This window comes from Leopardus geoffroyi, chromosome E2 (assembly GCF_018350155.1).
Source record: "Leopardus geoffroyi isolate Oge1 chromosome E2, O.geoffroyi_Oge1_pat1.0, whole genome shotgun sequence".
In the NCBI taxonomy this organism is placed as follows: domain Eukaryota; kingdom Metazoa; phylum Chordata; class Mammalia; order Carnivora; family Felidae; genus Leopardus; species Leopardus geoffroyi.
In genome coordinates, this window is record NC_059335.1 from 28,524,240 (window position 1) to 28,533,920 (window position 9,681).

Genomic DNA, 9,681 nt, shown 5'->3' on the forward strand with positions numbered 1-9,681 from the left:
CCATCCTAATAATATCAAGTAGCATGTCGTTGTGGTCTTGATTTGCAGTTCCCTAATGATTGGTGATGTCGAGCATCTCTTTGTGTGCTTATTGGCTATTTGCACATATTCTTTCAAGAAATAACTACTCAAGCCCTTAACTCATTTTTAAAGTGGATCGTTTAAAAACTTTTTTTAACGTCTATTCATTTTTGAGAGATAGAGAGAGAGTGCGAGGCGGGGAGGGGCAGAGACGTGAGGGAGGCACAGAATCCGAAGTAGGCTCCAGGCTCCGAGCTGTCAGCACAGGGCCCGACACGGGGCTCGAACCCACGGACCGCGAGATCATGACCTGAGCCGAAGTCGGATGCTTAACCGACTGAGCCACCCAGGTGCCCCCAAAATGGATTGTTTTAAAGAAATAAATTGGATTGTTTATTTCTAGCTTGGTTTTAATCTCCTATGAGGGCCCCAAAGGAGAGGTGCTGAGGAAGGGTAATTTTTTTTCCAGCCTTACTGAGGTATAATTGACAACAAATGTAAGATATTTAAAGTGTACAACATGATGATTTGATATGTGTGTACTGTGAAAAGATCCCCACCATCAAGCTAATTCATAGGTCCGTCACCTCACATGGTCACCTGTGCATGTGTGTGTCTGTGCGTGTGTGTATGAGAATGGTTAAGATCTCCTTTCTTAGCAAATTTCAGATATATTACACAGTTTGATCAACTAGAACCACCATGCTATACATCAGATCCTCGGAACTTACTCATCTTAACAACCAAAAGTTTATGCCTTCTCACTAACATTCATGTTTTCTCTATCCATTTACCTGTTGACTGATGCCTATGTTACCTCCGTGTCTTGGCTACTGTGAATCACGCTTTAGTGAACATGGGAGTGCAGATATCCCTTCCAGATAATGATTTCGTTTCCTTTGGGTAGGTACACAGAAGTGGGATTGCTGGATTATAGGGTAGTTCTATTTTTCATTGCTTGAGGAAACTCCGTACTGTTTTCCATAGAGGCTGTGCCATTCACATTCCCACCCACAGTGCACAAGGGTTCAGAAGGGTAATTTTTGACGGAAGAAGGAATGTAGATAAAAAGGCTCAAGGCTGAAACGCATCCCCCCACCCCCCACCCCTTATTGTCAGTTTTGCTTTCTGCGGTATCAGTTACTCGCGGTCAACCACGTTCTGCAAGCAAATGGTCCTCCTCCTGACATGTCATAAGAAGGTCGATAGTTAGCCTAACACTAGCTCACAATGCCTACATCAGTCACCTCACTTCTTCTCATCAGTAGGCATTTTATCATCTCACATCATCACAGGAAGGGTGAGAACCCAGCACAATAGATATTTTGAGAGAGAGAGAGAGAGCACCTTCACATAACTTTTATTACAGTAAACTGTTATAATTGTTCTATTTGATCATTGGTTATGGTTGCTAATCTCTTACTGTGCCTAACTTCTATTTTTTTTTAATGTTTATTTATTTTTGAAGGAGAGAGAGAGAGAGAGAGAGAGAGAGCATGAGGGGCAGAGAGAGAGGGAGACACAGAATCGGAAGCAGGCTCCAGGCTTCGAGCTGGCAGCACAGAGCCCGACGTGGGGCTCAAACTCACAAGCTGTGAGATCATGACCTGAGCCAAAGTCAGACACCCAACCGAGTACGTAGGGTTCGGTATCTCCACGGTTCCAGGCGTCCACGGGGGGTCTTGGAACATCTTCCCCGTGGATAAGGGGCGACTCTTGTACTGAGTCTGGTTTCCCTGTTCATCTGGGTTCTTTCTCCAGTGCTCTCTTCACTGTGGCTGCCGCGGTGGTGGCTTCCTCCCTGGCTTTCCAGTGGTCTCCTCTCCCACCCAACCCCAGTTGCTCCAGGGCCGCCTCAGGGGTCGCCAAGATAGACAGAGCCGCGCTTGGAGGAAAAACTTCGCGGCACACTCTGCGGAGCAAGTCTCTTTCCCCAACCGTCCAACTTAAATCCGGGGCCTGGCTCTCGCTGGACTCCTCTAGAAGCGGGAGGTGGAGACTCAGGCCCCCCTGCTTTCTGCACGAAGCTGCTGTGGCCACAAGAGATAGAGCCCCTCAAGTGACCTCAATAAAATCTCCTGACGCTCTAAGAATAGGAACGGTTGCTGCTCCGCTGAGTGCCTTGGGACGGGAAGGGCATTCAGGGTGCCAGGTGGCTGTCCCATAGGGCTGTCTGTCTGTCCCCTCAGCATGGGGCCCAGGCTCCTCAGCCCAGAAGAAATACCCTGAAGGTGACTCTCCTGCTCTTCGCGGACTTTCCCCTCATGCCCCCCAGTCCAGAGCAGGGACTCAGATTGGCTCCGTGTACCAGGCCTCGACCAGATCCATATGACCCCATCTGCTCTTGGCCCTGGGTCCCTTGCTCCGTCCCCAGCCGGAGTGGCCCCAGCCACTCTGGCGCGTGGGAAGCCCCGGCCACCATCTCTTGTCATCGCATCTCTTGGCACCGCTAGCTGTGTCGGCGACCCTGGGGGCAAAGCTCGGGCTGTGGCATGGCCTCCTCTGTACTTGCCCAGGTGGGGAAGGGAGCAGCTCCCGCGCAGATCCAGCGGTACCCACGGGGGCGCTGGCAGCTGCCTGGAGGGGCCGAGTGGCACACGGAAGAGGCAAACCTGGACGAGTGAGAGTCAGGAGGCAGAAGTTTCCCACCGTCCTCGCTTCCACAGACTTTTCTGAGATGGGTCTTCTTCCACGGGTCCTCTGTGAAGACGTCACTCCGCTGGATTTTTCGGGAAGCCGGGACCAGCTAGGTCACGCTCACGTTTCAATTTTGCTTTCCTTCTGCCCCTCTGGGTTCCCTTCCCTCTGCGGGAAGTTTACTGGGCGTGCACTTGGGGTCCCGGCCTGTGGACCAGCAGGTCGGACTCAAGGAGAAGTGGGGGGTGATGCAGTCTCAGTGGGAGACCCGAGGCTGGAGGCACCCTTCGGAGTTGTCCTGAGTCGGGGTGAGTGAGGGACAGGGCCTCTATGCCCCTCTGCTGATCAGCCAGCGATGGGGCTGCTCCCAGAAGGGGGTGTAACCAGGGGACAGGGGACTTCAGGAGAGCATTTCCTAAGAGGGCAGGCAGTTGGGGGCCACCTGCCCCCAGCACTCCCAGAGCTGGGGAGTAAGTTCGCCACTTCTGAAGGGGGATCCACTCACCCCCCTTCCCGGCTTCACTTACCCTTGCCCGTCATTCTTGCTTCCCTGGGATTGTGTCTGTCAGTCACACGTTAGCAGGTAAGCTTTGACGCAGGCTCAGCTTTCTGGGGAATCTGGGCTCGGACTCCCCCAGTCCACCTTTTTGGGAGATCTTTTTTTTTTAAATTTTTTTTTTCAACATTTATTTATTTTTGGGACAGAGAGAGACAGAGCATGAACGGGGGAGGGGCAGAGAGAGAGGGAGACACAGAATCGGAAACAGGCTCCAGGCTCTGAGCCATCAGCCGTTCCCTCCTACCCTCACGGTCTCAGGGGGTGAACTGTGAATGTTCTAACCCCATTAGTGTGGCCCATGATCAGTTTGAATCTGGGCGTGGGACTCAGCTCGGTCTCAAAAGTTAGATCTGGAAAAGGATTTCCTCACCAATGAAACGCCGCACACCAGAGGAAATTACTCTTTTTACCAAACTGCACGTGACTGCCTGAAAACGCAAGGACGTCGTGGCCGTGCGGGATGCGGTGACGGCGGCATCTTTGATGATGTCGCCGAGCCACGGAACTGACCCGCCCTGCAAATGGCTCCACTCTGGGCTTGTGGTTATACGAGGTGTCAACATCCTTATCGGTGTAGCGACCAAGAGTGACGCCTCTGCAGCCTAGCTACCTACCACTCATTAGGAGTGTGACCCTGGGCGAGACGCTTAACCTCTCTTGCCTCAGTCTCCTCGTCTGTAAAATGAGTGTAGAATAAGATCCACCTTGTAAGGCTGCTGGGAGGTGTAAATGGGTTTGCATGTGTGAAGCGATTATTATAGCATCTAGCACCCAGGAAGTGGTATATTAGTGTTGATTGTTATTTAGGCCCCCTTTAAGGACAGACCTAAGTTAACAGGTAGACAGAATTGGATTAATCACAAGCCTTGGCTTATGACATGCCACTGGTATATTTATTAATATAACGAACATCCAGGAACCCGTCGCTCAACTCAAAACTCAAGAACTCGAATATTGCCCATTGTAGTTACTCCCTGGTACGTGTTTCTCTCTCGAACTAGCCCCCTGATCACCCCACCCCGGAGCCCCCCTGTTGAGTAGTGCCCTGAATTTTATATTTATTATTCCTGTGTGTGTGTGTGTGTGTGTGTGTGTGTGTGGTTTTGTCCGATATAAATGTACGGCCAAACAGTACGTTACTTTGTGCTGCTTGCTTTTAGGCATCATAAAAGGGTACATGCGGCATGGTCTTCTGGGAATTTTTCTTTCCACGAAGATGCTTTTATTTGGGGTGTCTGCTTCTCACAGCCAAAGGAATCCAATCCCATAGCACCTTCTCGAAGGGAGAAAGAAAGGCCCGCTTTCAACGGACAAGAAACAAGTTAGATCTTCTCTTCTTTCTCGATTCCTGCCCTTAATTTGGCTGTGGAAGTGTGCTCGCCCTCATAAGGGTCCTTCCAAAAGTGCCTTTCTTCTGAACTAGTGTGTGAGGGCATTCCTGTCCTGCGGGCCGGCCGCCCTGCTGTGCAAAGAGTCCAGGTATGAAGCCCCAGAGATGCTACTGCTTGGAGCCCTGGTCCCCGTGTGGAGATGCTGCGGCCCCTGTGGAATTTTTCTGATGCCTTTGAATCCCCACCGGGATTCATTTTCTCTTTTCCATCCCAAATACGGGCTAGGGCCCTGGAAGGCGTGGGAGAACTAATATGAGGCAAGCATAAACACTTCCATGCCAGTGGAACCCCGGCCAGCAGGAATTTCAAGCCATCGGAGAAGTCTGCCAGCCTCTGGCTGGACTTTGGCTGGGACCCTCTGCTGTAGCTACTTTTAGCTGGGAACATTTTTTCCCAGACTCTTGAAGGCCACACTTGAAGGATGATGATTTACTCACCAAAGACCCCAAACTGACCAGGGGCATTTCTATATCAAGTTAGCCATTTACATGCCTGCCTCCCCAGTTTCCCCATTCTGGGTGTGGTGGAGCCTACTTGTTAAGACCCAGAGCTCAGGAGGCAAACAAACCTGGGTTCTACCCCTGGGTCTACCTACCTCTTATTGACTTTGGGCCAGTGACCTAACATGTCTGAGTCTGTCTGTTTCCTCATCTGGAAAACAGAGATGATGATGATGATGATAATAATAATAATAAGATACCTACTTTAAGAGTGGTGAGAATTAAGTGAGGTAATAATGTATATGAACATACTTGCACCTAATAGTGTTTGTATCAGTCAGTCCAGGTGAAATTATGCTGCAGTAACAAACATCCCCCAAAGCTCAGTAGCTTAACACAACAGAAGTTGTTTTTTTTTTTTTAATGCTTATTTATTTTTGAAAGAGAGGATATGAGTGGGGGAGGGACAGAGCCGAGGGGGACAGATGATCTGAAGTGGGCTCTGCACTGACAACAGCCCAATTCGGGGCTCAAACTCACAAACTGTGAGATCATGACCTGAGCCAAAGTTGGATGCGCAACAGACTGAGTTTATTTTTCACTCTTATAAGGTTTGCTGTAGACCTAGGCCACTCCCCAGGGCAGCTTTCCCCCATGCGTGTGATACGTGATCCAGAAGATCAAATTCTGGTTCCCCCATTTCAACAAGAAGCCCCCATGTTCACTGTGGCAGGGGAAGAGTTTAGCTAAAGAATTGGGAAGAGCCCTTTTGCCCTCAATTAATTGCACAGAACTACTTACATGGCTTCATCTAACAACAAGGACATTGGGATATACAGTTTTCTGTACGTTTGGGGAGGAAAAGTGAACCAGGTACTGGGGAGAACTCAGTGTCTCCCACAGTGTTCAATAAACATTAGTTTCCTGCCTTTATTTTCTACCCTCAAAGAGTTTAGAACCTGTTCAAGGTGACAAGGCATAGATAGATGAAAAGATAAACATATTTTCTTAGTTCCTTAGAAGCATGAGGTCCTTTGCATTTTGTAGAAGGCTTTTCAGCCTCATTTCCATAGTCTCCCGGGGAGGATTTTTCCTGCCGGTGTATGAGAAGTAAGACGGGGAATGGCGTGTGGGAGGCCCACGTAGGGACTGGACGGGCAAGCGTCAGAACCATCTGGTTTTGCGGAGGAAAGCCAAGTGCACCAAGCCTCCCAGGAGGGCAGAACTTGAGGCTGGTAACTCAGTAGCTGTCTGTGGACAGACAGAAGGACAGACCGTGAGCCAGGCATCAAGCCAGTGCTATACGTACTGTCAGTCATATAGTTACTATGAGTACCCCAATTTTACAGGTGAGGAAACTGAGGCTCAGAGAGGTGAACCATCTTGCCAAAGACATGCAGCGATGGCACAAGGGAGGAGGGATGGGGGGGGGGATCTGGAAAGTCTCTGGGCTGAGGAGTGGGTCAGGGATGCCTGGGTCCTCCCTCGTTCCTTCTGCACGGGCTCCGGCTGAGCAGGCAAGACAGGGGGCACTGTCTGCAAATTGCCAAATGTGAAACACGCAAGAGGCTCTTTGCAAAAATCCAAAGCGCTCGCGGGAATTTTTTCACAAAAAGTAAGATGAGACTTTTCAGTATAGAAGCAGCCAGTGGCTCCTTTTTGGATAGAAGGGAGTTGTGGGAGGGAGGGGGATTCTGCAGAGGGAGGGAGGGCACTCTTCTCCACGTTGGGGCCTTAAGCTGGTAGAGATCCGAATCAAAGTGTCCTTCCCTTGTAAGATGGGGACACTGAGGCTGAGAGCAGGGAAAGATTTGTTCAGGGTCACACAACCAGGAAGTGGCAGAGGCAGGTGGGAACTCGGGTCTCTGGATGCCTGTCCCTCCTGCCACCCCCTCCACGGCTGCCTTGCGGGGCAGAGCGAAATGGAGGTCAGAGGGCACAAAGTCAACACCGAGCCCTGTGTGTAAGCAGGACGTGGGACCTCTCCTGAGGCCTGGTCTATCCCTGCAAGCTTGCAACGTCCCAGAGAGGAAGGGAGCAGGGAGGTGACACCCCCATCATACCTCAGTCCCCTAAAGTATCTCGTTTTCCATAAGGGTGATCCGCAATCTGTTGCCGTGACATTGTTATTTATTTATTTTTTTTTTAGGATTCTGATACGAAGGCAGAAAAATCAAGACCAGTCGGCATCAAAAGGGGATCAAATGGGAGATACCCTTATTTTTTTCTGCCTTGACCAGGGAAGCAGGCCTCCTAGCCAGCTGTGCCCCGGCCTTCCCAGACTCCCCCTCCTGACCTTAAACTACAGCTCACCGCCCTAGTATGTGTGTGCCTTGCTCCCCACACCCTGAACCTGGTTTTGCCCCAAGGGAACTGGGGTGTGGAATGTTTCAAACGTGGATGGGCTGCCTGCAGGGGAGGCCAGGGTGGGCTTCCCATCTCTGGGCGCGCAGGGGCTGAGGTTGGCCCCGGTGTGGCATGCTGTGGGTGGTGTCCCAGGGGGGATGGGGGGGTGACCCCCTCCCCCCCCCCCCCACTTTGGCTTGTGTTTGGCTAACGGACGTGGCACCCAGGGATCAGTCAAGCCGTTCATTCCCTGCTTCTCTCCCTGCCGGGCCTCAGCTCCTACCTGGCGGCCTCTCCAGAGCTCACCCCTTCTGGGTTCTGGTACCTGCTCCGAATCCTAGTCCTTTCGGGCCTCGCTGGGGTCACCGCTCACCACTGGTGCTCGGTCCTCTCAGGGTGCCTCGCGGCCCACGTCCGTTCCCCTTCCCGCGTGCATGGCCCCGTCACAAAGTCCCCTCGCCGTCCCTCCGGAAGATGCCATCTGTTTGCCGCCGGGGCCTGGACTGACACAGGCAGAAGGGGTAGGACGTCCACCCCCGCGGCCCCCGTCTTTCCCGGAGGCCGCGGTTTCCAGGTCCTACCGCTCTGCCTGGCGGTCCCGGCATTTCCGACAGCCCGGCCCCTCCGCGTGCCAGGCCCGCGCCGAGCTCCCGCCAGCCTTATTTATTTATTGAACAAGATGCAAGCATGGTTTCCTTTTGTGTCTAATGTGTCAGCGTTTCAGCGGATTCTGACTTCAAGGCGGGGATTTTGTTGACAATAATGAGATCACCCAGACAATTACCGTTTGATTTTTCCGTTTGCCAGAGAGGGGAAGATTAAAGAAAAGTTAAGAAGCTTTGGCTGTTTCCTGTTATCCATTTGCGGGGAGGGGTGGGGGTGGGGCGGAGGGTCGGGAAGAAGAGGAAATCGAACCGCTTAGAAATGTCCACGTCGGGAGGCGCTCAGCTGTCTGCACGCGGCAGGCTTCGCCCGTCGGTGAGGGCGCCCACGTGGGACGATCCGAGAGGCGCCCGAAGCTCCTCTCTTCCCAGGTTCTTCCTCACCTCAGGCCACGGGATCTGAAAGTCCACCAGCTCCAATATCCATTCCTGCAGCTTACATCCTGGAGTGAGACACGGGGGACTGGGATTCAACACACACGTATCATCATCATTATTATTAGGGATAGAAATATTTTTGTTTTGGTTCAGCCGCTAACTTGTTGGCATGGGGTTGGCTTTACTCCTCCGGCCTCAGTTCCCCCTGTGAGGGATGAATGAGAGGATCCAGACCCCCTTTGGCCCTGACTTCCACCGCCCGGTGCTTCCCCCTGATTTGGGTGGCCAGAGTTTTCGGATGGGGAGACCCTGGGAAGAGCGTGCACGGGTGCTGAAGGAGAGGAGGGTGCTGAAGGCACAAGTAGGGACTGGAAGCTTCTTGGCTCCCGTCCTGCGTTCCTAATGAGACCTCAGCCCCAGGAGGATAGGCCTCGGCTGGGGGCATTCAGAGCGTGTCCCATGGGCTTCCTGGGGGAGCAACGGTGCCGGGTAACTTAGGCAAGCTGGAGAATCTTCTCCTTCCTTCCATCCTCCATGTGGGGTTCCTAGTGGGGCCCCTCCTGTGAACCAACCTCGCTGGCAGACATCATCTGGCTTCTATGCTCAGAGAGACCATCTAGAAAATGACTCTACCTCTGGAAATGTTCTCACGGCCTCTTCTACACCTTACACCTCTTTCTAGAACATCACAGAGGCTCTCACCCCCGGTGGGTTCTGCCTTTCCCTCTACCTATCACCTTCCCTCTCCCTCCCTTCCAGCTCTCTGCCCCCTCCTGTGCGTGAACGTGTCACCGTCTGTTCCTGCCAGGTTGTCACTCTATTGGTCTGTCCAGGTGCTGGCGCTTTCAAACAACCTGCTAGGTACAGTATGTTGGAAGGTGATCACTGGGACAACACAGTTTGTCACCGAAAAGAGGAAAAAAAGAAGAGAGAGAAATCATAGCGGGGTGAAGGGACTCAGAAACTTTAAGCAAAAAGAATGCTAGACAAATGGGAGAACTGAGGCCCAAAGAAAGGGGTGGCTCCACAATGTAGTGCTTCCTCTAAGGCTTGCGTCCCCCACGGCAAGATAAGGCAAGCCGAGGCAGTTTACTGAGTTTTGTTTTGGTTTTTTTCTTTTCGAAGTAGGGTTCACTCCCAGTGTGGAGCCCAGTGCAGGGCTTGAACTCGTGACCCTGAGATCAAGGCCTGAGCTGAGATCAAGAGTCGGACACTTAATCGACTGAGACACCCGGGCGCCCCTGAGT

General features: G+C 52.1%; 1 long non-coding RNA gene across 1 annotated transcript; it reads right to left on the reverse strand.

Annotated features, from left to right (window-relative positions):
* Positions 1-5,620: 5,620 nt before the first annotated feature.
* Positions 5,621-8,224, reverse strand: LOC123579128. Its single transcript, XR_006702637.1, has 2 exons — positions 7,678-8,224; positions 5,621-6,299 (listed from the first exon to the last, which is right to left on the reverse strand). It is a non-coding gene; the product is annotated as an uncharacterized LOC123579128 (long non-coding RNA).
* Between the last annotated feature and the right edge of the window lie 1,457 nt (positions 8,225-9,681).